This window comes from Aquila chrysaetos, chromosome 1 (genome assembly GCF_900496995.4).
Source record: "Aquila chrysaetos chrysaetos chromosome 1, bAquChr1.4, whole genome shotgun sequence".
NCBI lineage: Eukaryota > Metazoa > Chordata > Aves > Accipitriformes > Accipitridae > Aquila > Aquila chrysaetos.
This window is the reverse complement of record NC_044004.1, coordinates 84,009,803-84,036,294: the sequence shown is the minus strand read 5'-3', so window position 1 is coordinate 84,036,294 and position 26,492 is coordinate 84,009,803. Positions and strand designations below refer to the sequence as shown.

At 41.7% G+C, this 26,492-nt stretch overlaps 1 long non-coding RNA gene across 3 annotated transcripts; it reads right to left on the bottom strand.

The window, feature by feature from the left end:
• Positions 1-832: 832 nt before the first annotated feature.
• Positions 833-25,665, bottom strand: LOC115348806. Of its 3 annotated transcripts, none has more exons than XR_003925937.2 (3): positions 25,276-25,665; positions 20,691-20,949; positions 833-1,142 (listed from the first exon to the last, which is right to left on the bottom strand). It is a non-coding gene; the product is annotated as an uncharacterized LOC115348806 (long non-coding RNA). The 3 variants fall into 3 exon arrangements; XR_003925941.2 differs by having other exon boundaries at positions 20,785-20,949; XR_003925944.2 differs by lacking the exon at positions 833-1,142 and adding an exon at positions 16,221-16,303 and having other exon boundaries at positions 20,785-20,949.
• Positions 25,666-26,492: the final 827 nt, after the last annotated feature.

Below are 26,492 nucleotides of genomic sequence, written 5' to 3'. Positions count from 1 at the left end.
TTTTTTTTTTTGCTAGTATTTGTTGAAAAGCAAAGCAAGTTGGTATTGTACAGTAACGATTCACCCAGATAGGGCTCAGTCCACATACTCGCTTATAATTAGACAATTTTAATTTTAAATCACTTGACGAAGATGAGATGGCTCATCTAGACTTTGGTATAAAAAAGATTACAGATTGGTAAAATACAGCAATGAGCACAAAGGTACAGGTAAACAGCACCTCCAATTTCAGTTGGCTTCTTAATTCATAAAACAAACAGAAGGTAAAAAGTGTGGAACAGGTACCACAGAATCTGAATCTCACAACATATGTAGCTCCAGAGTGGAAGAATTTCGTGCAGACAATGGATCTGTGTCAGTAAGTTGGAACCGACACTTTTACACTGTATAAGACTGCGTCTCATGCCAAATTTTGGGATGTACACTTAGGGTAACATCCAAAAGGAAGACTGCTCAAACAGCCAAAGGGCTGATTTGAGCACCTGATTTGTTAGGTCCCATTCGGGTTTTCTGTGGGTACTGCTATTCACCAGGATCCAGAAAACTGCCAAATACATGTGTAAACATTTGCAAGAGCTGTCATTTCATAATTTTTGCAATTCCTCATTTGAGCTGACATCCTCCCACGAGTAATCTCTTAATGAAGCACCACTCTCCTCTTAAAAAATTTTCTATTGATTAGTCGGTAACTTAGGAGATCAGACACAAGAAGAATTGTGACGTTTGCACAGAGCCCCGGCACATGGAATAAAATTGAAATTGTTTTTCCAGAACACTCAGTGAGAGGCTTAAAAAAAAAAAAAACAAAACAAACCACGTATAAGGTTGGATCCTTACTGAGTGCAAAGTGATGTAGTTCCACAGTGGGAAACACTAGGGTTTACTTTTAATGAATTTGACTTGCCGGTGGCTGGATGTCAACCCACACGACTATTCTCAGTGCGTTGCTGGAGGTCGTGCTCTGCCTTGCAACTCATTGCTTCTGGTAGCAAGTAACCACCTGGTATAGCTTAGAGCGAAGTCTTGTAATGCTTCCTTAGTCCTTAAGGTTCCCTTTTCTACTCTGTTTTTTTTTCTCAAGTGGGCAGTTCTACCACAACTCTGTATTATTCCTACTGGGAGTAGTATGAATTTTCAGTTTTCTGGAAATTTGACACAAAAAGAAAAAAAAAAAAGAAAAAAGACTTCCCTTTGTGTCTGAACTTGAGTTTTTAAACATGTCTTAAATAAATCAAATTATGTGTCTAAGCATAAAATATTTGCAGGCAGGTTTCATTTAGAAAAATGTCACGGCAATGCATCGTGTCTTTCAGAAAGACCATTCTGTTCTCCATGAATAACCACATTAAACTTAGATGAGTTTACAGAATAGTTTGATACAATGAAATTTGTACTACCTGCTGCTTTTGCAAAAAAGTTTTGCATTTTCCCAAGTCTGCTGCTGATATCTTTGTAGGCAAAAACCAGCATTCTTGTTAGTGATTTAAAGGAGCAAGGCTCTATTTTGGGAATTAAAGGTTACCTGGATAACTCTTACATGAAGGATGTTGGGGGGAAAGCCAAATTTGCAGAAAAGCGCCCTGGTTTTGTCTTAATGTTAGAAATAGGGATAATTTTCAGGTGGTTGTAGAAAAATCCCAGCTTTCTGGAGAATGATGGGAATTACGATGAACAATCTGGACCTTTCAGACCTGTGCTGCTTTAGCCTAACAAAATCCCAGGAAAGAGCTGGTTAAACGCTTCAGCCTGTAATTGGTTTTACTGACCATATCCCTCTGTCAAAGAAGAACCCATCACTAAAACGTGGATCTTTTTGATTAACCTGTAACCTTCAGAATGGCTGAAGACCACCTAGCATTTTTTTGCACAGTCCCTTAAATCACTGACATTTGGATGTATCAACATTCTGAGTTTGGAAACTTCTGCACGTATTTTGCATTGATATAAATGGTGAGAGGTGGAATGCTGATACAGGGGCATAAGAATACTTTTTCCAAGATCTCCAATAAAATGAATGCAAGGAGCTAACTCAGAAATCTGACAAGTACCTTCTGACCCAATGAAAGCCACTGTAAAAATGGAATATAACTTTCCCACAAACATCAGCTTGATTTACGTGCGTCTTCAACCTGTGTCTCCATTGAGTGAGATGTAAACACACTTTTAGGTGTCTTGCTGATAACCATAAAGTGACTGTAAAAGGCAACCAGACTGGAACATTTCCCAAGTCAAAGTGGTGAAAAAATGTGGTAGGGGCAAATCGTGCCTTAGAACAGCTCTTAAAATGCTCTCGGGCTGTATCAAAGCAGTCTTCAGAAAATGACAGCTAAGGACTGGGAGGGGGAAATATTTTCTCTTACACTGAAATTTAGCACAAGAAAAAGTCTCGGTATGTAATGTTGCATCTTGGAAGCTATCTGGAATTTTCCCCTGCGGCATTGTGCAGTGTTAGCAGTAACACTACTGGTCCCCTAGAGTTAATATGTAAGTTTGTAATACAGGGTCCATGTTTATTTCTAGATATCTTCTGTTGTCTGTCCTGTACTTCATGCCAACATTTCATATAACTGCTGAAAGAGAGATCTGAACTCCAGTGCTGATGTTTGTTTAACAATATTAAATATTATACTGAGTTTCCTGTTACTCAATTCTTCCATACTATGTTGAGTACACTTTCAACAAAGTCCTGGTATTACAGAAAGGAACATATCAATTGCATTTTAAGACGAATGCATTTTCACACACATTTATGTCTGAAGTTACAGACGGTGACTAGTGTTATTTCAGATGTGGGGGACCAAAGGACAGTAATGCCAAGACTAATTGACCTGGAAAAAAAGGACGCATCATTTTTAAATATTCCATCATACCATGCTGTGCAAAGTGGAAGAGTAGATACAAAGAGGATTGCTTCATTCTCAGACTCTCACTGAAGAAATACTTTCAGGGATACCTATTTAACCAACCTCTGTTTGCATATGGCCAGGCTTCATTTTGTGCTGTGGGCTCTCTTATGCTGGATACAACAAAATTAGTAAGGATGAAGAGATGCCATAGTAGAGCCATAGCTCTTAAGGAATTTCTGAGCCATGAATTTTACAGTAACAGCTCCATTATCAGAAAAAAACCCACCCATTCACCTCTATGTTCAGTGGTTTGCACTTAAAGGAGATTGCAGGAGAGTGGAAAGCATTCAGAAGTTGAAGGGAAAGCTATTCATATTTCACTGGGATTAATGTTCCTGCTAAAGGTTAGACATATGTGGACCAAAACGTACTAAAATTGCATGAGACTTCTGAGCAACAAATTTGATCTATCATCATAAGAACAACTGCTAGAGCACTTTTGGAAACTAAGTCCTTTTCAAAGTGAACTCTCAAAAAAACCCAACTAATAGTATCTCTCTAATTTTGTGGCCCTCAATTTTATTTACTGCTGTTTTTTCTCTGTTTTCAAGACCAAAACTTTTGTTTGTGTGACTGGACCATGAGATATACACCAAAACTAGAGACGTTCATGTGCCAGCATCACAACTACTGCCAGTAACCGCAGTTCTGTTTTGGAGGTGGTTTTGTTCCTTTTTTTTTTTTTTTTTTCCTTTCCGCTTTGGCTTTTTTTACGTATCTAATGATAACACGAAGGAGGGCAGCCAAATAGCAATTTTTTTTCTTCCTCAAAATGAAAAATAGCCTTCTGCCAAAGCGGACAGAACCAGCAAAAAGAATGCTGTTTCTCATCCGTCTGCAGGTGGAGGTGAGATAATGCTGAAAAAGGTGTCACCATCTCCTATTTCCAGTCCTGTGCCTACAGACATGTGGCTTAGCTGTTTTGTTTTTTTTTCCGTTGGACAGTAGCTCATTTTTTAAATAACTGTAATTATCAGAATATTTCTAAATAAGTGTCTGTAGTTCTGGACACATGGTCAGGTACCAGTCTTTTCCTGCTCTGGTGCATTATGTTTGCTATTCTTATCACTGATGTTTGGCTCCCATGCAAAACAAGTCAAACACCTCAAACAGATATATGCCTTTTGTTTGAACAGAGATGGACTCATAGATATAAAATGAGCAAGAAGGCCCATCTGATGAGCAAATATAAACATGGAAAGGATTTGATCACTGTAGCAGAATAGGCAGAGACCTGCTAAGGTGTAGCTAACAGCATTCCACGATAGGACGTATCTTCTGGGCACGTCCTCAGTTCTGATGCTAAGCCACTCTCTTGGGTGATCAGCCACTCATCTGCAATTTTACAGAGTTTTCCCTCATTAAAATAAGCATTTTAAAATCAACCAGAATGACTATTCATAGTCTCACTGCACCTAAATAATCCAAACACCTAATTCTGATAAGCTCAATTTGTAATTTACTGTCTTATTCCTGTAGTCCTCTGCTGGAACAGATTCAAGACCACAAATCTGCATCCTCAAAACCTAAACAGTTTTGCAAACCTGAACTTCATGCCAAAATCCAGAACACAGACAGGAACGGCCAGAACGTGCGGTATTCGGTGCTTACTTCAAAGTGAGGGAGAAAGACCTCAGACAGGGTAACATGCAGACCTCATTGTCCCCTCTATGCTCTCTCTATCATCAAGTCCATCTAGAAAGCAGACTTTTTAAAAATTATGCTGAAAAGCATACCGGAAAAAAATGGTTTTCATATGCGTATAAAAATGTTTTGTATATGTATTGTTACGTATGGCGGACGTACGTTTTCCAGATTGCAAGGTTAAGCTTGAATTTGATAACCTGATTGCATAATTTGAAATTATACCTTCCAAAGTCCATCTCAAGACAGACACATGCACACATATGTGAATGAGACTGCTTTTTAAAGTTATTAGTTTCTTTTTGTTTAGGTATTCCCCTAATTACCTGTTAACAAGACATTTACCGTGGCAGGGGTTGGAAAAGGTTCTTTCACACCATGCCAACCCTAAAGGTCTCAGGAAGGTCTTGCAAGCAGATGGGAGGAGAAGCCAGCGCAAGTCAGTCTTCTTTCTATGTCTTGTTGACCAGGTCTCAGTAGGCTGCCTATTTCACTGTGCTCTATATTGTGAATATTACTGTTTCTCATTGACGGGACTATAAGGATTTACAGCTTCATTAAAGTGAATTCAGTGCTGCCTTCCCTGAAGAAGTGGGTATCTGTTTGTCAGACACTTACTTTCAAGTGCACAGTTTGAAAATGATTCATGCACGGTGTTATGCCTGAATTTTTCTGCTAAGCTGTTCACCTCTTGGTTGTATTAGGTTTCAGACAATACACGCTTTCCCTGTTCTTCCTCTATTGTTCTTTACTTCACTGGCAGTGGTAGTGATATTAAGACTTCAGGCTTCCGAGTCAGCTTTTTCCTATTCATGTGGCATTTGTGTATATTTCTTTGTCGTTGTGCTCTTTACTACGGTATTGAGAAGTTTGCCCAGTACTTTACCTTTACTATTTGACTGGCTGTAATATAATGAAGGCGCAACTAAATGTCTGTTTCCAACCAAGTTGCACCAACCGGCTCCAAAACAATTACAGTAGTATGCCACCCATTGAAATGCTATGTTGCTTTGCTTACAGTAATCGCTGCAGCAGTATCTGGCAATATGTATCACTTCCAAAAACCTAGATAATGGTTTATGGTAATGCGATAATTTATGTGCATTCCTAATGTATACTGAGCTCTACTGGGAACATTGCACACTTTCATTGTCTGGCCCTGGATTTTCCTATGTATGACATAGCTATTTACCAGGTCTCTCATCTCTCTTATAGTTATATGCATATGAGAAATCAAAATGGCTCTAATGGATATTTTCAAGAATAACTTTTCTCAAGAATATGTGTTTAATAGTATATTGCTTATATATGATGCCTTTTTTTCATATGCAGATCTTCCAAGTATCCTTAGGATGCTAGTAGCAATTGTGACCCTCTGATCAGAGCTTATTCTTGCTCTTTCAGGTTCCTGCCTTCAATCTCCTATCTAGTTGCTCTAAATGATGTTTTCCCTTAGGAAGAAAAATGCACTTTTCATAGCTTTCTCTTCGTGATCTAGGACTTCTGTGTGAGAAATCATTTATATGCATCTCATGTTATCTCCGTTTTAGCTCTGCTGTTCCAAGAACACCACATAACAGTGTTCTGGGGGTGTGTAGGGTACTTCATAAAAATGCCTTCTGATTATTTACAGTAGTTTCTGAAGACTCTCCTTCCCCACTGTGCTGGTGGAGCTTATTACACATGCAGGTGACTGCGAGATACTTCGGTTGCGCATACATTTTTCTGTGGGTATTGATGTGAAAGCTCCCGGTTGCCATATCTCTAGAAACAGTGTCCCAATCCCAGCAGCATTGTCCCTACGTCCCCTATCCCAGCAGCAACGTGCTTTGCAGGTCTCTACTCATACACACCGCAGAATATCACAGAATTTCAGAACGGGCAAGTTAGTCCCTACTCTTTGCTTTATCGTTTGGATGAACTACGACTCTCGCCATTTCCATCTTCTACTCATCCTGGGCATCTATATACACTAGGCTGACATGGAAAAAACCATGTTAAATATCTTTTAGTGAAGGCTTTGATATGATGTAATATATCTTTTAGATGTGGGATATCTTCTCTGTTGGTTTTACCTGTTCAAAGCAAGCTGTGGGTAAGTTAGCAAGTACTTCATGTACTGTGCAGCAGTGAGCCAGAAATCACATTGTTCTTCTGTCTTCCCTACTTACACTGATCAAAGGGAAGAGATTGAGTTCATACCTTGCTACGCTTCTTGTTATGCTGTCTTTACATCCAAACTACTCTCCATTTCAACATTAATCTCTGAAGTGTTCGAGTCCTGTTAGTGAGTCTTGTTGCCTGTCCTGCTTTTCAAATCCTGTACATTTGATCCATAGGGCATTCTACCATCCCTACCAATTTGTCTCATGAAATCCACAAATTGGTGATGTAGCTGTTTTCCTTATCAAGTAACAGTCGCCACGATCATCCTTTGGCAGCAGGTACAAGAAAAGTTTTGTTTTGCCTTGTGAGGTAATACCTTACTGACTGTAGGCATTTCATATTGACTCCTCTATAATGCATTAAATTGCTTGAATCTATCCAAATATACAGCTTTCAGTGTTTCGTGAGGGCTATCAGCTGGAAAGATTTATCCTAGGAGCGGCGTTACTCAGTTCGTTAAGTCCATATCAGAAAGAACCTTTTGCTTCAGTACTTTTTATAAATTTCTTTGATACGCTATCTAGAATTTAAATTGTTGCGGTGGTGCGATTGATGTTTGTTTCATGATACAACTATCGGTGGTGATCTTTTTTCTTCCTCTTACATAATTCTCCAGAGGCCTTTGGAATCCAGTACGTTCACTTGTGCCCTAGAAACTTTTTGGCACTCGGTTTCCAATTTCCATGCTGCTGCCTGAGCTTTGCAGCCTGTGTTCTTCTGAGTTTTATGATACACCTATTTTTGCTGGTTTGTATCCCGCTGATGTCGTATCTCCACAGAAGCTCATATTCTCAGTGGTTGCTTGCATTCTTCTTTAAGGTGCTGTTTAAAAACAGTTGGCATAGCTGATATATGTGGAACCATATACATTTCATTAGTGTGTTTTTTTCAATAGCACACTAAGCATTGTTCTACTTCTGCTTATATTTAGCTGTGAGCTACTTCATGTATTTCTAACGATCCTAACAGAACTGCTCTAAGTCCTCTGAAAATTCTCACTAAGAGTCTCTGCGGTTCATTCTTTTCACCAGTCTGTCTCCGTTGTGGCTATTTTGTTTCCGATAGCTAATAAATGGCATTCAACCTCTAAGAAATTGTTGGTGGCTCTGTGCCTGGAAAAGTGCAACTGCAGTCAACTGTAGCTTGATGGTCTTTGGCAGTACAGAAGAACCATTCAGTGAACACAGTTCAGTCAAGGGCCAAAGCTGAAAGCTTTTGTTTGGCCAGAGATTGTTAATACTTCTTCCCTAGGTCTGACGCACTTCAGGTCTAGCAGCGAAAGAGATATTGAAAACTTCTGAGGAACAGCAGGAAATGTTTTGAGTTTTTTTGTTTGTTTGTTTGAATTCCTTTTAAGGCATTTATCTGTGACCTCCAATTTATAAAAAACATGGCTACAAACTTTTTTGTGAGTGTAAGCAGGTGTATTTGCTAAAATCAGAAGAAAGGCATGTTGAAAATGAGCTAATGATACTGGGAGCTGGTGGTTTTGCTCCCAACTTGGAACACTTTCAGAGTTGAAAAAATTGTTTTATGTCTAGTGGGGCTGTAGGACTTCTGGAAAATTTCTGAGATGTTACACAGACTCCCCCATTCTGCAGCTGACACACCCAGATGTTACTGCATCACTGACAGCCTTTGACCCTCAGCAGTGCTGACACTCTTACTTTGTCCTATTTTTCATTTAGTTTCATTGTAAACTTAAGGTTTTCCCATTCTGTCCTAAAACCTTCAGAGCTGATAAATATTTTCTCTTTCGTGCCCATCCCCATAGAAGCAGAATCTGTGTTACTGCTATAATTGCTCTCTGATATTGTGCTGGTTTTTCTGTTATGGCCTCTGGAATTTTTATGTTGGTTTGTTTCTTGGGAAGATACTAGTTTATCTAGTTAAGACAACTTGTAAATGTTCAAGCATTAAGGAGAAAAAGAGACTGATCCTGTTCTCATTCTTTCCTCCATTTCTGAGTAAGCAATTCCTGGAGTTAAAGCCCTCAACTTTGAAAAATGGAAAGATAGTTATTTTAAGTGAAGCCCTGGAGCAGGAGTGGCGTTTTCCACCTCAAATATCCCCTACTGCCTTCAGAATTTCTGTAGCTAAGAGTCAGGGCCTGAACTGGCACCTTATCAGGAGAACAGAGTTTTGTACAGCCGCTCGTAGGTTCTGGTTGCTGGAGGAATGTTTATAGCGCAAGCGAGACAGATGAACGTGTAGGGAAGAATCCTTTCAGTCCCGTACATACCGAACAAAGTTCTGTCATGGTTGTATTCAAAAATATCGCTCCTTTCAGCACTCCTGTGAGAACCCAGATTTTCAGTTTCCTCAGAGCCGGTATCTGGACAGAGGTAGGACTCACCTCCTGACATCACAGCAGGGAATTCTGAGAGCAGAGGGGTAAGGATGAACAGCAAGAAAGAGGGTCCAGAGCTCTGCAGCCTGCCAAGTGGCCCTGCTACAGCTAGGACTGAGCCTGTTCCACTCTTTTGAAGCAGGCAGGTTAAGAATTTTTTATAGTTGGCACTGTCATTTACTCAATGACATAAAAAAATAATCCACTTCTGCATGTTATTCTGCTATAATGAATTCTGAGGCTCCACGAACTGAATGTGAAGCTTTCTGTCCCCGCAGGTGAAATCCAAAACCACAGTGAAATATTTCAACATTTTTGTCTTAGCCTCAGAAGCAAAGTTCAATTAGTCAAACCTAAGCATGTGTACTTTTCTGTCTGAAAAAATCAATTGTTTTTAACAGCTAAAAGCTCTTCAAGCAGCATTCAAACAGACCACATTTATTAGGTGATCTCTGGCGTGTAGTTTCAGGTCCAGTACTACCTTAAAAGTGAATCAAACTCCCAATGATATTATCAGCATGTAATGATCTCTTAAAAGAGAATTCAATATGCAGCAGCAGCAATAAAACATTGTCTTTCTTCTGGTTGCTCTTTTCCTTCCTATGTTCTCCTTTACCTGTATTTGTTACAATATAGCATGTAATACTGGAAACCTGGGACTCCCAATGTTAAGGAAGTGACTAAAAAATAGTATGAAACTGAGGAAATGTTGCTTGTTTTGTTTGTTTGGTTGTTTTTTTCTTTAGAGTAGTGCTTGCAACCTCTGATTTTCCAAGGGGACAGGTGATTTGGGGTACCTAATTTGAGAGCCTTCGGGAAGACCTGATTTTAAAAGAGAGGTTGCTCGCTACATTCCAAAAATCAGAAAAATTTCATCCAAGACCAAAAACTGTGATTAAGCTTAGCAAAGATCCGTATCATTCATGTGGTTGACTGAAATAAGCAATAAAAAGATTGGTCCTGACAGTCACATCAAAGGAATTAAAAAGAGGCACCAGATAGATCTGTGGCTTTGCAAAGTCTGAATAGCTGTGTTGGTTTGGTTTTTTTTTTAATTTGAACGCTAACCCGAGAATCCTTCTCAAGTCATGAAAAGAAATATTAACAAACTCTTTGCACATGAAGCTTTTCGTGTTGTCTTTTGGATCAATTAGCCAGTGGCTATACTCGCTAGGCCATTCCTCTATATTGCCCTCCAACCCCATGCTGACAGTCCTTGACATTTGCTTTCTGTTCAAATGCCTTTTATTCTAATACCAACAGTGGTTCAATATTGCCCACCAAGCATATTCATGATCTTTCTATAGGTCTCAAAAATAACTCATGAAATTAAACTATAAGAATGAGTTGAGAATTGCCCTTATCTGGCTCCTGCGCTTTTAAGTGATCTAAGGTTTCTGACTTTTCTCCACGGCTATAAGTGCTGCAAACACAGAGTGGGATTCGTCTTACTAAGCTTTGGGTGTCTACAATACAGGCACCTGAGCTGTTCTCACTGCAAAGAGACTCGAGGCTTCCTGTAAAGTCAGTGCAGATCTAGTCCATATAGCCATGGAGCGAAGGACGCATGTCATCTAACCAAAAGTAGGTGTTTGATTTAGAAAGAGAGGAATCCTGCCCTGCGTCCCTTACAGTAACGGGGAGGGGTCTGTCTGTCCTTTGTTTGTAAATAGCTAGTCATGTTACCTGATTTATATGTTATATCTGCCTCCTGTGTCTTAATAAGTGTTTTCCATGCCGGGGTTGCCTAAGGCTGCCAGATTCCTGGCTCCCTGGGAAAGGAAGTTGGAAGCTGTGCAAATTATGTGTTGAACTAAATCTCTCACAGTTCCTACTGGCAGAGCGGAGAGCCTAGTGCTGAGCCAAGACCTAGGACTCAGCTCCTGGTGTAAGAACAGGAAGCCTGAAAATGTTGAGCGCCTGACATGAACACAAGCCTCACGGTCGCGAAGGTCCTGCTGCACAGTCAGGCGCTGTAGCCTCATTGCTGTTAGCACTGTAAAACTTTGGGGATGGATGCTTTGGCATCGCAGAACACTGATGTTCTTGGCTCGTTTGACTGGGTGCCCCAAAGCTAGAAATCCTACAAGCACAGGGCTTGCCTCCCTGCAGGTTTGTTTAAGCCAATATGGTTCTATAGGAAACATAACTTCGGATTTCATAAACGTTTCCAGTCTGATGTTTCCAGAGAAACGTTTTTGGATTCAACTAATTGACATTTTATGTGAAAACTGTGCAATAAATAGATAGACCAGGTCTCCTTTATGTCATAATGATCACAAATATCACCAGCACATCTTTGCTCCTACTGAAGTAAAACAGTAAAACTCCCAACAGTGGACTGAGCTATGGTAGCATTGAAATCACAGGAAATTACCCTTCTGAATGCATTTGTTGTCCCTGGGGATGGTGTTTTGTGGTCTACAACCAAAGCAGTTCAAGAAAGAGTGAATGTTTAAAATGTTCAAACCTTTCAAATGACAAACATCTCTTAATCTGCTAACCCTGACCTATGTCCAATAAAATTTCAAAACAAATAAACAAACTACAGCACTACTAGCCTAGAACCAGTACTCAGTGATGACCTACATGGACAAATGCCCGTTTCTCAGACTAGGAATGACAGAGTCCAGCTACTATGCCTGACATTGATGCCTCCTCTCAGAGACCAAGACTGGCTATTTGTGACAGACTTAGCCTTTTACAGTGGCTATTATTTTCCTCTTCAGACTTCTAGGAATGTGCAGATTAGATTGTATTAGTCCCTGTGACACTCTCAGACATGTAAGCCCGCTCCACATCTTCCAAGTTGTAAATGCTAATTTGAGTGTTGAATTTATCCAGCCAATCATAACGAGCAGTCTTAAATCTGAAAACACGAAAGGTTTGAAATAGTCACACAAAAGATGATTAATATAATTCCTGGAGATCTTACACTGGAAAATAGACAAAAGTCATTATGTCTTAAAAAGACCAAGCCTCGTGTTCCTTGTGTACTTCATTTCTGTCAGAAAATCGGTATAAAAAGGAACACGACATAAGCAAAACTGAATGTGCATGAGGAAGCGTGGTTTCAGTTAAAATCCTGCATATGGAAAGCACAGGATCCATCGTTATCAGCAGTGTAAGTTCAGAATGTTCGATGCCATTCCCACTAAAGCAAAGTAGAATAAAATTTCTGATCCTGCAGGCCCCATTTTGTCTTACACTGACTATCTCATGAAACGGAATGAATAGAGACTAACGCGACGTGAATTTTACCTGTAAAACTGGACTGCTTTGGTAGGTAGGTGCCTGATTTCATGCAATAGACAGATGGGAATAAGAAGATATCCTATAAACAGACTGTCCATTAAAAATATGACCATTTGAACCAAGTATAAAATCAAGAGAACAAAAAGATACCAGTTTGTCACCGGGTCTGCCTCTAAAATTAAGATATCATCTCTATGGAAATTCAAGAATGACTTTTTCTGTTTAAAGACCTACAGACCCAGACCCTAGGAAAGATTTGTAGTTGTCATGGTTTTAGAACAACAAATGTGGAAGCCCTTGGCTAGTCACCTTCACTGTTTTACTGATAACATGTATTTTTGTCGGTCCTCATGGCATTTATTCATGAAACTTTGCACTGAATTTTCTGTTCTTTGGAAAAAAACACACAGTTATTGTACCATGTGGCAACAGACAAAAACTCTACTGACATGGACTTGGGTCATTTTATCTTGCCACCCACAAAAAGAAAACTTCATGATCGAGCTGGTCATAAAATTCAGTACAGAACGATGTAACACTGGAACTAAAAATTATTGGGTGGAGAAGGTGAAATTTAGACTAGGTTTCCCAAGGAATTTCTGTGTAGGTTTTTTGGTTTGTTTGTTGGTTTGGTTTTTTTTTTTTGTTATTTTTTTTCAAAGAAAAAGGAAACTATCTTATTTGATTCCTGGCCATCAAGTAGGCAATCTACCTACTTTCACTTCTGAAAGGAAAATCAAGTACTCCCCTCCTCCTTTTGGTATATAACTGCACTTTCTTTAAGTTGGGTAAGGAGCGATTTAAATGAGACAAATCAGAGACTCCTGTCTGTTGGGCACTGACATTGCCTAAGTAGCTATTTGACAACTCAGTAAGGTTATCAGGTCCTCAGTGTAGGATTTTGCAATATATTCAGCATTGGCCTAATTCTGGTTATGTGGAAGGCAGTGCTAAAACTCGCCTGACTTCACTGGAAACTGAGTTAGATAAAACTGCGTGCTTTTGAGAAACGCACTGCTGATTTACCCCAGTTGCAACCAGAGAACTGGATAGCTAAGAAAAGAAGATGAGAAACTGCTGAATAATCAAGCAATAATCAAACTTTTTTTGAGTAAAGTACCATCTAAAATCACAGATCCCTTCACGTCAGGTCAAAATTAAAATCTTTAACCTGCCATGAGGTCTGTGCAAGCAAGCCTTTATACCACTGGATCTTCAAAGGTAGAAATTACAAGTATGCTTAACTGTGTGCACAGTGTATAGCCCCATTGAAGTCAAGCTCCAGCAGAGACACTGGTTAGCATGAATGGTGCAGAAACAGTTTATTTTACACAAGTGGCTACAAGTGGGAGGCTACTCTTTATGCAATAGGCTTTTTATCAGGCCTTAGTTTTGGAAGGTAGGGGTTTAATTTACAAAACTGCCAAGAGATACTGTATCTTGGAACTTTCCACGTGGACTTTAGACACTCTCTACAACATTTTAAGGAATTTATTTCACACCAAATCACACAAATATTTTTAGTCTGGTTAGCGGAAGAGTAGGAAATGTCCATGTCACACAGCAAAGAATTAATACCGGTTTAATTACCTCCTGCATGTGAGGCAAAGCGACCCCTCAAAACTGCAGGTGAAGGCTAGTGCAGATGGAGCGGCAATAATAGATGAAAAGGCCATTGCAATGAGCTGTGGGAAAAGCGCAGGCTGGGAGGAGCTCTGGCATAAATGCAGAAGGCACAAGTATGGACAGTAAAAAGCAGGTCTATCCCAGGTTATATTGAGATTACTCTAAAACCGATGTTCAAGCCTAATCCTTTCCTAAAAGACAGCTCTGGCAGGGAAAGCTAGTATGTGCCCCGAAGTAAACGGGTGTCAGCTAAGAGCTAGTCTTGATCAAGATGCAGCCAGCCTTTTCCAAGCCCTCAGGCAGGAGAAGTATGCCACCTACTGTTAACAAATCTCTTTTACACAGAGAAGCCGTGGACCTCAACGTTGACGAAAACGTTAATGTTCCTGTGGGCAAAGAAAGGGCTATTCTTTCAGTTAATCAGAGACATCGTTCCTACAAACTATGTCCACTTAGTAACTAACTATTCCAGGATAAAAAGCTCGTGAGGTGTTTCTCCATACTTGGAGAACCATAGGTGTTAAAAACATAAGAATGGCTCAGCAACATTTAAAACCATCAATTTAGCGATTATTTGTGCTAGTTTGACAGGTACTGCAGCAGTCAGTCCATACTATTACACCAGGATAAGAGTTTGCTTTCCGTTAATTGTACTTCAACTTCTTTTATTCAGGCTGCTGTAAGTAAAAAACATTGAACCTGTAATTGCACATTACAGGTGGCTAGAAATGATCAGACTGGTACTGCTGAAAAAACTCTGCAAGCTACCTGTTATAGCAGATGGTCAAAGGTACAAGCATAGGAACAAAACCAGAGAGAAAAAGCATTTGCAACGGATAGGTCCCATTCTTGGCTTTGCCATTCATGTTCTGTGCGACCATTTCTACTTCACTAGCTCTCTTTGCGTCTGCTTCCTCTCTTAACTTTTGTAAGATTTATCAGTCCATAGCACAAATACTTTTGGTCAGGACTGCCTATCAGAAAGGATCTGTATGGTACCAATAGAGAAATCCTGAGGTGCCCGAGAATGGCAGTGTTCTCAGGAGGCTGAGCCTTTTTACATTCTCTTCATTTAAGAACTTTGCAGAAATGTTTGCTACTTTAAATAGTGATATTTGACAAGCATCAGATGGTGATATTAGGGGCGTGATGTGTCAATGAAATATAGAAAGATGGTGCATCTGTGCAATTTCCTTTTTTTTTACTGGGCCGGCAGGGCGTTTGGCATTCTGCTCTTTGGCCGTGCAGGGAGCACTACCAATACCTAGCAGCAGCCTGACGGAATAAGGCTTCCTGAGGATACGTTGTCCATTCTTGGTATAAAATACCACTTCAGTATGTCATGAATCTACCCATTTTTTTCCTTAGGGAAAAGATCTAAAGAAATGTAAATATTGTTACCCTACCTGTAGCTAGGAACCACTGACTTTGCCTGTATTGTTTTATATAGGTCTGCAGAGCCAGCGATTCACAAACCACGGGGCTCTTACCTGTCCGTTTCTGTGCATATGCACGACACGTGCACTACACACAAATATACGGGGAGTTAATGTCCCTATCATCACAGCATCTGTTAAAAATGTGGTCACTGAGGGATTAAGGGATATCTTAAATGAGAGAAGTAGAACAATGTGTAGTGAAACCACCATTCATATCCATAAATCTCCTGCATTCTTTCTGGTAGCAAAAACATTTAGCTTCCTCTTGTTTGGCATTGGGGAATACACACAGCACAAGGTATTTGTCAAACACCGAGCAGAAACCACGGTATAAGGAAGCATCTGATTTTTTCCTTAGCTCCAAATCGTTGCCATTTCTTTCACAGCTAAGCTGTCTGAAATTGAACTTTATTAAAACACTGTAGGGAATGATCATGTGTTGGTTAGAAAAGGAAAATGAATTCAATTTGAACTACAAAAATAGCCTACACAGTTACAAGAGGGGGATGAAGTGAAGGATTCAGCTTTGAAATTGTTGTCTGTTGATCTCTTGAATTGTCTTTCTTCCAGCCAGAAGGTGAGATTTTCCTTTTCCTTTTTTTTTTTTTTTTTTAATTTTTTAAAGAGCTGCAATTTTGGCTCAGATTACTTTCTTAAGCTCAGAGTTCTCTGAATGCATAGATGTCACAACAATTTCATTGGCAAAGTTGTCACCTAATGATTACAATTATTAGTAACTAAGTGTCATATTGAATGCCCCTCAATTCAAATGCTTTATGGGAGACTTCATACAAAAAAGTTACCGCGACCACACTTACCGATTTTTTTATAATGTACTCATTCCGAATTTCCCTAACACCATGGTTGAGTCAGGTATCATCACGTAGCTTTTTCACAGTATGGATGAAAACTGTATCCTAAAAAGACACATTTCCCCAAATCAGCCTCTTGTAAGGATCTGATCCGTTGCGTTCAAACTCACTCTGGGCCAGCTAAACACCCGAGCGCAAGCTACTGACCACGCTTTGACAACACTTTTACTGAATGCAGCTGAGGAAGAATGAGGCCTCTAGGAGGCTGAAATGGACCTTTGTCTCTGGCATGGCTGGAGGCTGAATGGCAGCATGCACAGTTTGGAATAGAGCCTTCCCTAGCTTGTCAACAGTCAAATCAAATGGCAAGACATAAAAAGTAAAACCATTGCATTGATTAGCATGACTATCTCATGCTAAGAAAGTATTATTTTTGCAATAGCTGCCTGCTAAAAATGGATGCATATTTGCTGGAATCCAAAAATAAAATAAAAGCCAAAACCTAACAGTATACGGATCTGTCTGCAATGCATTGAAGTTGCAAGTTCTCTGACTAACATATACAAGAAACATGACAACATATACAAGAAATGCTGACAAGAAGTGAGCAGAACGTAGGAAATAATTCCATGACATGGAAATTCGAAGTAGAATAGTCACTAAGTATGTAACTGTCTCTAACGTAATCTGCTTAACAAAACTCAGGTGTATCTGCTTGGGACTGACAGTCCACATAGGCAGGTAAGTAATGTACCTTATTTAGGATATTCTAGCACACAAAACAAAAAACGACGTCTAATATTCCAGTGCCAGTCTTAGAAAATTGCCATCGTGAAGTGTATAACAAAGAGATCAGCTCTCACTGGGGTTTTGATTAATAACAAAGAGCAAACTTGACTTGTCGATTAATAAGTATGTGCGATTTATTTGGCGCTCTTATTGCAAAGTATTTGTGTAAGACTTTTGGAAGTACTTCTATTGAAAAGTGTTTTCATTGTCCTTACACTGGTCTTTTTAAATTAAAGATAGATATTTGAAATACAGAATCTAAAAAGTTCTTTAAGGTATTAGGTAACACGGATAAAGCATAGCATTCCAAAAATTATGAACGGCTTTTCTGGCTAGGAATAGTCACTATCTAACAAACAGGTGTGCTAGGTTCGGAAATAGGGTACCTAAAGGTTACATGTACAGTGCTTTGCTGAACGCAAGTAGGCTGAAGCAGATGTTTTAAATGTCGCTGAAGTTAAGTGGCATTTAAGAGCTTTGCCAAACGTGCGGAGACTGTAGTGATGCCTGAAGGTGAGCTTGTGAATTTGTGTTCAAATTGACTTCTGGAATACAATGTTAAATACTGAAAAGTAATACCTCGTGTATAATTGAAAATCACACACTTGAAAAAACAAATCAGATGTTTTAGGCCGAGTCCACGCATCGAAATTCATGAATGAGAATAAATGATCCAGATGTACCTTTCAACACTCTCATAAGCTCACTCACCAGACATCTGTAGGTAAATGTGTATTTTGACTTACTGCAGCCCTCTTTTCAAGTACTGTCTAGTGGTACTTCCTCATTTAGAAATATAACTGAATTCATGTTCATGAATGAGAAAATAAGAGAATGACTGACAGGTGACAAAAGGAAAATTCACCCCATCAGCATTTTTCCTCCCATGTACATGAAATGCTTACTGAAAAGGACACTAATTCAGGAACACAAAGCTATTCAAGGCAGCACCTAACTTTGTAACTAGCTTGCATTAAAGTCAATGGCGTTGTAAATGTCACACAAGAAAAAAATCCCTGTTTAGCCGGCTGGAAATAAATGAGAAAAAAAAAAACCCTTTATATTTACTGTTGAATGGGAAAAAAAAATATTTTTAGGACACACATGTTCCAGAATCAAATGCTTTAGTAAAATTTCATTTCCAGAATGTTGGGAAGAGTAAGAATTTGTCATGCACGGCCCCCAATTCTGATTAGTTTTATCTAAAGATGGATTGCCAGCTTCTAGCTCCATCTACTGTGTCAAAGTGAAATAACAGAAAGATTGATCTTCCCTCTTTCTTAAAAAAACTGTATCCCAACCTCCCCATAAAATAGGAGATCAGGAATCAACAATATATAGCTGTTGAAAGGAAATGCATTACAGTGAAGACAAAATGGCAAATAACGTGAGCCAGTAAGTAGAATAGCACACAGTAAACAAGGTAGGGAAGGTTCTGTTTTGAAAAACAGAGGCTCCGCAGGATCCGGGGGGGTGTTAGATAATTTTAGACGATTGAGGGCTTTTACACCATTTTTCTAGTTATCATTTAAACTCTGCGAAAAATGTTTTGCTTCCACTTTACATACCTTTTTTGAGAAACCAAAGAAATTTCTGACATTGCCTTCACTGAAACCAAGATCTCATGAAGTTTCACCCAGAGATTCTCACTCCCTTTCTCGTCCAGAGATAAACTGGCCTGGTAGTATAAATATTTTCTAGGCACACTTTGTACGAAAATAGAAAAGCAACAGCTTGTACCTTGTTGTTCTGCATGCCAGCAGAAGGCTGCTTGCATTAAGATCTCCCGAGCACCACAAAGAAAAACAATTTCAAGGACTAATTTCAGAACTAATCAATTGTTTACTTAAAAAGTGGTTACTATAGAAATTATCATTATGGACTGGTAGGACTCAAGCAAAACATAAAATGTAAGAAATGTTTAATGTCCTAGCTGATTCTTGTGTAATCCACAGCTGATGCTACCTTAAATGTCAGTAATAAAAAAAACCAAAACCAAACCCAAATAACAAAACATTAGTTTGACAAGTAAACTTTGATATTCAAATACAGGTGGTTTTGGCCTGAGAGGTGTCATTCACAGTTTTGGATTACAGATCCATTATACATTAACCGCAGAAAGCTTCTCTTTATCTTACGATTTGTCTTGGTTTTATTTTATTTTTATCTTCTACAGCACTTGAAGACAATTAGAACGAAATCCAGAATCTCATCCAGATGCTGTTTGCCTCAATTTGCCATGGTATTTTTCGATTTTATACTCGCAAAGGGTACACATTTCGAAAGCATGTGAAGCAAATTAGGAACCCGAAATGTACTCTCAAAAATCATTTATGCACATAAAAATTTAAGTCTTTCAGAGTACTAATAAGTTTTAGGATTCCAAGTGCTTAAGCCATTTCTTAAAGAAGATACAGACTCCCGAAGTACTAAATATATTACAGAACAAATGCCTTTCTAGCTTAACACTTTAGGTCAATTGTTAGCTAATCAACCCTTTAGAATTTCAAGTTCAAAGTACTGTTACCTGCTGGGTAGTACTGGGGCTATAGAGAAGGGTATGAAATAGTGACTAGTTTGTAAAGCTCACCGTAAAAACCCACAAAGTACACAAATTACATCAAAACCTTAATTTTAATACAAAAGGTATTGCTTTCCTTTGACCCATCAGGCTTAGGCTGCCTGCTTAATGTCTATCCGGGGCCATCAGTGTTTCAGCTCAGTCTTCTCTGTCAGAGTCAATCATCTTGTATCACCTACACTGTACACAGATCTCTCAAGTGCTGTCTTAAATTGTAGTCTTTTGCTTGCAGTACTCTTGCAGGAAGACTGCTTCCAAGCCTCATGTCTCTAACTAGAACTCTGAATTTCCAGCCTCCAAACAGTCGTGGTGTATTATATATCACTGTTTACACTTGTGCCATTATTGTATTTTTAACATTTGCCAGATTCTTTGGAAAAACTAGGCCAGCATGGCCACAGCTAGCTAGCTCCTGTTACGTTAACACGCACGGCTCTGCCTAAACACTCGAGCGAAAACGGCAAGATGAAAAAACTGCATTCCGAACTTGGGAGCGCTTTCCCTCAAAACCACACCAGAAGCAACAGTGAGTAAGCCACACTGAACTACCTGAACCAACTCCAAGTGTATGGGTGGGCATCATCGCATTCAGACGCAAACCACAACTATTCCATGCCACTGAAAGTCTCCAGCACTCCTACTGGCCTCCCAGCGAGTGCCCTGGTATCAAACACCACTCTGGAATTCAACGTCTTGTGGGTGCATGAACACCACTGGTGACACTCCCTGAGATCGAGCTGATCGCTTCTAGTGATGACATCAGGAAGTAACAAGGAGAAGGTTAGTCTTTGTTAGCAAAGACTTAGCTGGATGGAACGCCATCACTTCCTGCAGAACAACTGCGCTTTATCTTTTTTAACAAGAGCACCTGCGTATTTCTTCAGTGAATCAATATTCAAAAGGTTTTGCTTTCTGGACTTGTTTTTACTTTCCCAATCCTGCCCGTGAGGAAGTGGTCAAAGCTGGCATGACGTTGTATTAAGGTTTAAGGGCAACTACCACAACATGTAGTATCGGTATCTGAGACGGAATACAAATACTTTTCAAGACACTCAGGCGGGATATATATGTTATTTCAAACAGACACTGACGATGTTTAAGCATAGCAAATGGCAAAATCACCTGGTTTACCATGCCAAATGTAGGCAGAAGTCAATCCCAAATGGGCCTTCATACTGGGTGGGTTTGAGTGTTAGCATTCATGTAAATGCTTTACCTTCTGCACATATAGAGGTGCTGTCCCTTGATGAACCGGGCTGCTGTAACTCTAAGCAGTTCCTCCAGGCTAGCACTGCTCTTGTTAAATTCTGAGTCTGTCTGGATTTTCTTTATTTTCTTTACTCACAAGGCCACAGCAGTTGAGATGCTCACAGGAAACTTGCTATAACGGAGAAATATTTAAAAAAATGTCATTTAAAGCAAATGCCATGGCTGTGTAAAAACAATTTTTAATCATTCTTTTCCATGTGTAACTTACAGTTATTAAAACTGAGTGTTTTAGGCAAACCTTAAAACATATATCACAGAAAACAGACTTCTGTGAATGCAGAGACATTTGTGTTCTTTTCCTTCTTTCTCCCTTTGACTTGGTCAGCAGTTAACTGCGCAATTGCTGAAGAACTTAAATTTTACTATTTCTGTTTAAAAGAATTAACGATGGTCTAGTTTTAGTTTATCTTGTCTCCCATTTCAGATGTGTCTTCCATTTTTTTTTTTTTGAGACAATGCTACGTACCAAGGATGTTCATTGACCCAGTCCTTTTGGTATGCGTGTTGAAGGAATACAATCATTTGGGGTTCACAATTCCCAGAACGATACGAATAAAACCGCTGCAGCACATACAGAAGCTGCAACAGCTGCAAAACCGTATGCATCAAAGACAACCAATGAATTCACTCCTTCTATAACCAGTAAGACTGGTGTGATTTGGTTTTTGGATTAATTTCATAGCTCATTCGGATAATCATCTCATCTGGAGATGTAGAACTGCTGTGGTCCTCCCACGTTCCTCCTACTGTGACAAATACTATAACTGGACATACTCAGTCTCGCCACGAAGAGACAAAAACGTGGGGGGTGTGGTTTTAGGCTTACGGCATTCGCCCTTTTTAAGAGGCGCTCTTTAGCACTTACAGGAAGTCAGCTGAAGCAGTTGTATTCACAAAAAGAGAAAAATCGATACTGAAACTGCTGGAGTGAGACAATGGGAAAAGGCAGCCTCGTTGCAGTCGTAGCAGTCCCAAGTTTGGGTTAAAAATTCAAGAAGTTTTCACAAAAACAAATACACAGAGAAAATACATTCACCCCTTCCCAAAACGAAAACTATTTCAGTGATTCAGAAGTGCCATTTCAGTGCATTTACAACAAAAGTTATTGAAGTTAAAAGCTAGATTATTTAATCTTTGCACATCAAGAATGAGACACCTTCTTTCACCCTTTTTTCTATCCAGCCCTCAAATGATAATTTCAGAAGTTCTGACTGTCGTTCAGGAGCTCCTAAAAATAAGAGCTCAGTGTGAACAGAGGGTGTTTAGGACTGCTGGATGGCATGGCACCGAGCACAGGTGGGCTGAGTTAGCTGACACGTGTACGAACCGGGAGGGAGAGGGTGCACATGTAAAATCAGGGCAGGAGGGTAGGTGGAGGCAAAAGTCACAGACTTGCGGGGTGTGAAAACTTGCATGTTACGCGTGTGTCTGTGTGTGTGTGTGTCTGTGTCTGTGTGCTGGAGGGGTTACTAAAACGCAAACCAGGAATAACTTTTTCGGTTCCTGTATTAGTTATAATTCCAAACAAAACTCAGTAACCCTGCTTCCTGACTTTGATGATGATACTGCTTCCAGCAATTATAAATGAAACTGAAAGCAGATCCATACAGATAATTACACCACAGCATAGGTTTAAACAAGTGAGTTGTCCCACAGAACTTTTTAAAGAATCTGGCGTACACGAGGCAGTGCCTGAAGGCATTCGCTGAGTTCAAACCTCAGGTTTTCCCAATATTTTTATTGAGTGTTTGGTGGAGGGATCAAGAACCGGAAGGGAAATGAGTAAATACTGAAGTAGAAGTCACAGATCAAAGGCAGAACGAAGGATTATTATTTTTCTCAAGATTTCCTGCAGCTTTATGCCAGCAACAAACCCAAATGTCCAGAGTTAATCAACCTTACAGGCTCACAAAAGGAAATGTATGTTAGGTATTACTTCCCTGATTAGGGCCTATACCGACTTTCCATTGCTATATAATCCATTACCTAGCAGCCCTATGAAAAGGAAACACAGCTTTGGGTCATTCACCCATATGGAAAATGGGATACAAAAAAATGGTCTCGATTATTTCGTCTTTCATTATAAGCCTGTCTTGACGATTAACATGGTACCTATGAGAATGTTTTATTTGGGTTTTCTAAAATATAAAGCGCTGTTATGCCACCCGGAGAAGTTTCACGCCTTCCCAAGGCGTTCTCCTGCTCAAACCATCACAGGACTGATAGTTGACTTTTGTTAGCAGCTTTTGCCCCTGACAAAAACAAAGCTTATAAGCCCAATGAATCTGACACTGAGCTTCTCGAAAGACCACAAGTGCTTTTATTGCTGTTGCACTCACAAAAGGCTCAAACTAGTAAGGGTGGTAGGGAGAGCAGGTATAAACTGTATGTTACAAAAATGGAGAAAAACAACTTCCTCTACACTGCAAGATTAGAAGGAGCAACTCTTTGATCAGAGCAGAGGTCACCATCATAAAAGAAACTGAACAAATAGTCTCAGATAGTCCACGCTGCCTATGCCAACAAAAGTGGTGTTTTGTAACTACTCCCATCTGATTCAGGGCTTGAGAATACAACGCAGAGTGATAAAATAACACGGTTGCTTTCATTAGCAAGAAACTGGACTGGATGGCTCAAAATACCCTTTCCAAGCCTAACAACTTAAATGGACTCTTGAAGTAAGTAACGTGTAAATATTGTAGCCCAGAATTAAAATGCAGATTTGTAACACAACCGAACCGAGCGTTACCGCAGCCCCGCTTGGCCTCGATCACCTCAGCGGCAGACCGACCCTTCGATGCCATTTCCCAACCTCATGCTGCACTGGAAAGGGACAGAGAGGGCAACTCCTTGCTAACAGCTCAAAGGGTAAAATCCAGTCCTGCAACCGCCCTTCCTGAATCCAAGCAGGTGTATTTGGTGCATTCGGACAATCTGTTCCTCTGCCCGGCTGCCTGTACAGCCAAAGAAATCCAAGAGATTGTTTGGTTTAAAGAAGTCAGTCAACTCTTGGATCAAATGATGAAGACTGGGTCACTTTTCCAGGCTTATCACTTGAAAAAAGTGACATCCTTTTCACACCCACACCATGAATCTCAGGTGGTAAGGCTGAGGTTACCTATATTCACTTGCAATTCTGTTTTCTGGTTGTTGTGATCGCAACAAGTAAGAAATGCTTAATTTGTGCTTGTTATCTCTACATAAATCAGTAAAAATCAACACATTTGTGACAAGAGGACAAAAGCATTATTCTCACTGATCTGCTGTCACGCATCTTGCGCTGTTTTTGAGATTTTTGTGCAGTCATGCCAGGAAGTAGTAGGTAGGTGACTGGAACTGAACACTAGAGGTTAAGAACTACAGTTATAGCCAGATGACTTAGAAATGATGTGACTTAATGGTGGTGCTGTTACCAGTAATGCAGTCCTTTTATTAAGAACATATAAAGGCATGTAACAAGAGGTAGGTTTTGGTGGGATGTAAGGAACGTGAAGATTTGGGGGGAAACTGTGCAGATTTGCTTTTGTGACGAGCGTTAGTTCTTTGAGAATTTTTTTTAAAAGCAATGTTTGATTTCAGAGGTGCTGCAGACATGACGGGTGCTTTCCAACATTATCCCAAGATGACAAAAGACAACATTTAAGGGTAAAGTAATCAAGTAACGACAAGCTCTTTGCGTTTCCCTAAAACGTAACTGGAATAGACTCCGGTGGTTTGAAACGCCAATTCCAAAACACCCGCAGTGTACCAGCGCATGAGAGCCATTACCTATCTTTAGAGCCATGTGTTTCTGTGGTTAACAACGTTTTTCCCTGTTCATTTCCATTAGGTCTAAAGGAAGAGGAAATAAAAATAAAAAAAAAAAAAAAAAAAAAAAAGAGCGCCCATTCCTTCAGTGAGCATTCACTGGTTGCTTATATTTAACTGCCACAAGCCTTTTGTTACTGCAGGACCTGACCGGCATCAATGCAGACGACATGTTTTTCCACACAAAAAGTTGAGTATGACTGTCCCAAGTACATCTTGGGGATGGAAGTCTGGGCTGGGCGGGGGGGTGGTGCTGAAGGAGGAAACGGGATATGGCGACACAGTTTAAAGGGCGTAATTAAAGCGCGCGGTCAAAGTGACACAGGCAGCCTGATGCTTCCTACTTTTTTATGGCGGTCCTCCACCGACTTTCTTTTAGAGCAGGGCTGAGGAGGTTGCCTTTGAAGCCCAGAGAGTCGGGGGAGGACGCACCGTAGGGAACACCATCGCCAGCGGTTGGAAATGGGGGTTGTCGTGGTTTCACGGTGGGGCCGAGCTGAGGCCTTACTCGTGCCTTGGCCGTTTCCTGAGGAGGTTTCCCGCCCACGGCGTCCCCTGCCCCGCACGGCCGACCCCCCCCCCCCCCCCGAAAACTGTTGCTTGACAAGCCGCCCCCCCCCCCTCCTCTTACCCCTCTCCTGCCATTTCGTTTGACGCAGCAACTCGACCGGTCCAGAGCGGCCGCCTAGCAGCCGCCCTGCCCAACCACCTTCTCTCTCCGACGGCGACCCCCAGACCTCCCCCTCCCCGGCTGTCCCCCTGCCCTCCGTTCCACAGAGCAGCAGCCCGGCGGGGCGGGGACGAGGAGATGGCCGCCATCCCCGGCCGAGGGCGGGCGGAGAGGAGGGAAGCGGCCTCAGGGCGCCGCCGCGGCGGGTGATGACGTCGCCGGCGGTTCCGGCGCCGGGGCGGTGACTGAAGCACGCACGGAACGGTGGAAAGCGGAGGGGGGGGGGGGGGGGAAATCGCCGCCAAGGAGGCTGCCGCCGACGGAGCGGGGAGCGGCGGGGGAGCGCGGCGCCGGGCCGAGGCCGCGCTGAACCGGGCGGCGGAGGGAAGGGAGGGAGGCAGGCAGACAGGGAGGGAAGGGGCGGGCGGGCGCGGGGCGGGAGCGGCGCCCGCCGCGGTTGCTGCTGCCGAAGGCGGCGGCGACAAGTATCGCGAGAAGTGGTGCGGCGCCGGCGCTAGAGGTGACCGAGACAGCGGCGGCGGCCCCGGGTGCCTCCTCCTCCTCCTCCTCCTTCTTCTTCTTCCTCCTCACCGGGCGCCGGCGCTGAGCGAGGCGGATCGGCGGCCATGGAGAAGGCGGCCGGCTCGGTGGCGGCGGCGGAGGGAGGCGGTGACGGCGGCGACGCCGGGAGCGCCACGGCGGGGCCCGGTCCCCCGGAGGGGTTGAACGGCGGCGCCGGTACCTCACCGCCGTCGTGCCCGCCCGGGGCGGCGGCAGCGGCGGCGGCGGCGCCGCGGGGTTTGGTGCGGGTGTGCGACCTGCTGCTGAAGAAGAAGGCGGCGCCGACGAAGGCGAAGCGGAGCGGGAGGGCGGGCCGGCCGGCCAGCAGCAGCGAGAGCGGCGGCGGCGGCAGCGAGAGCAGCAACAACGGCAGCGAGGAGGAGGAGGAGGAGGAAGACGAGGAGGAAGAGGAAGAAGAAGAGGTTTCTGAGGTACCCCGGGGGATTGGGGGGAGGGGGGGGGGGAACGGGGCTGCTTCGCCTGGCCGGGGCCGTGGCGGGGGGGGGGGGGTGCGTGTGTGTGCAACGGCGATGCCCGTGGAGGGGCGGCCCCGCAGCGTTGCCCCTACTGCTCCGGTTTCATAATTCTTGCCCGCTCCCGCCTCCCCCGCCGCAGAG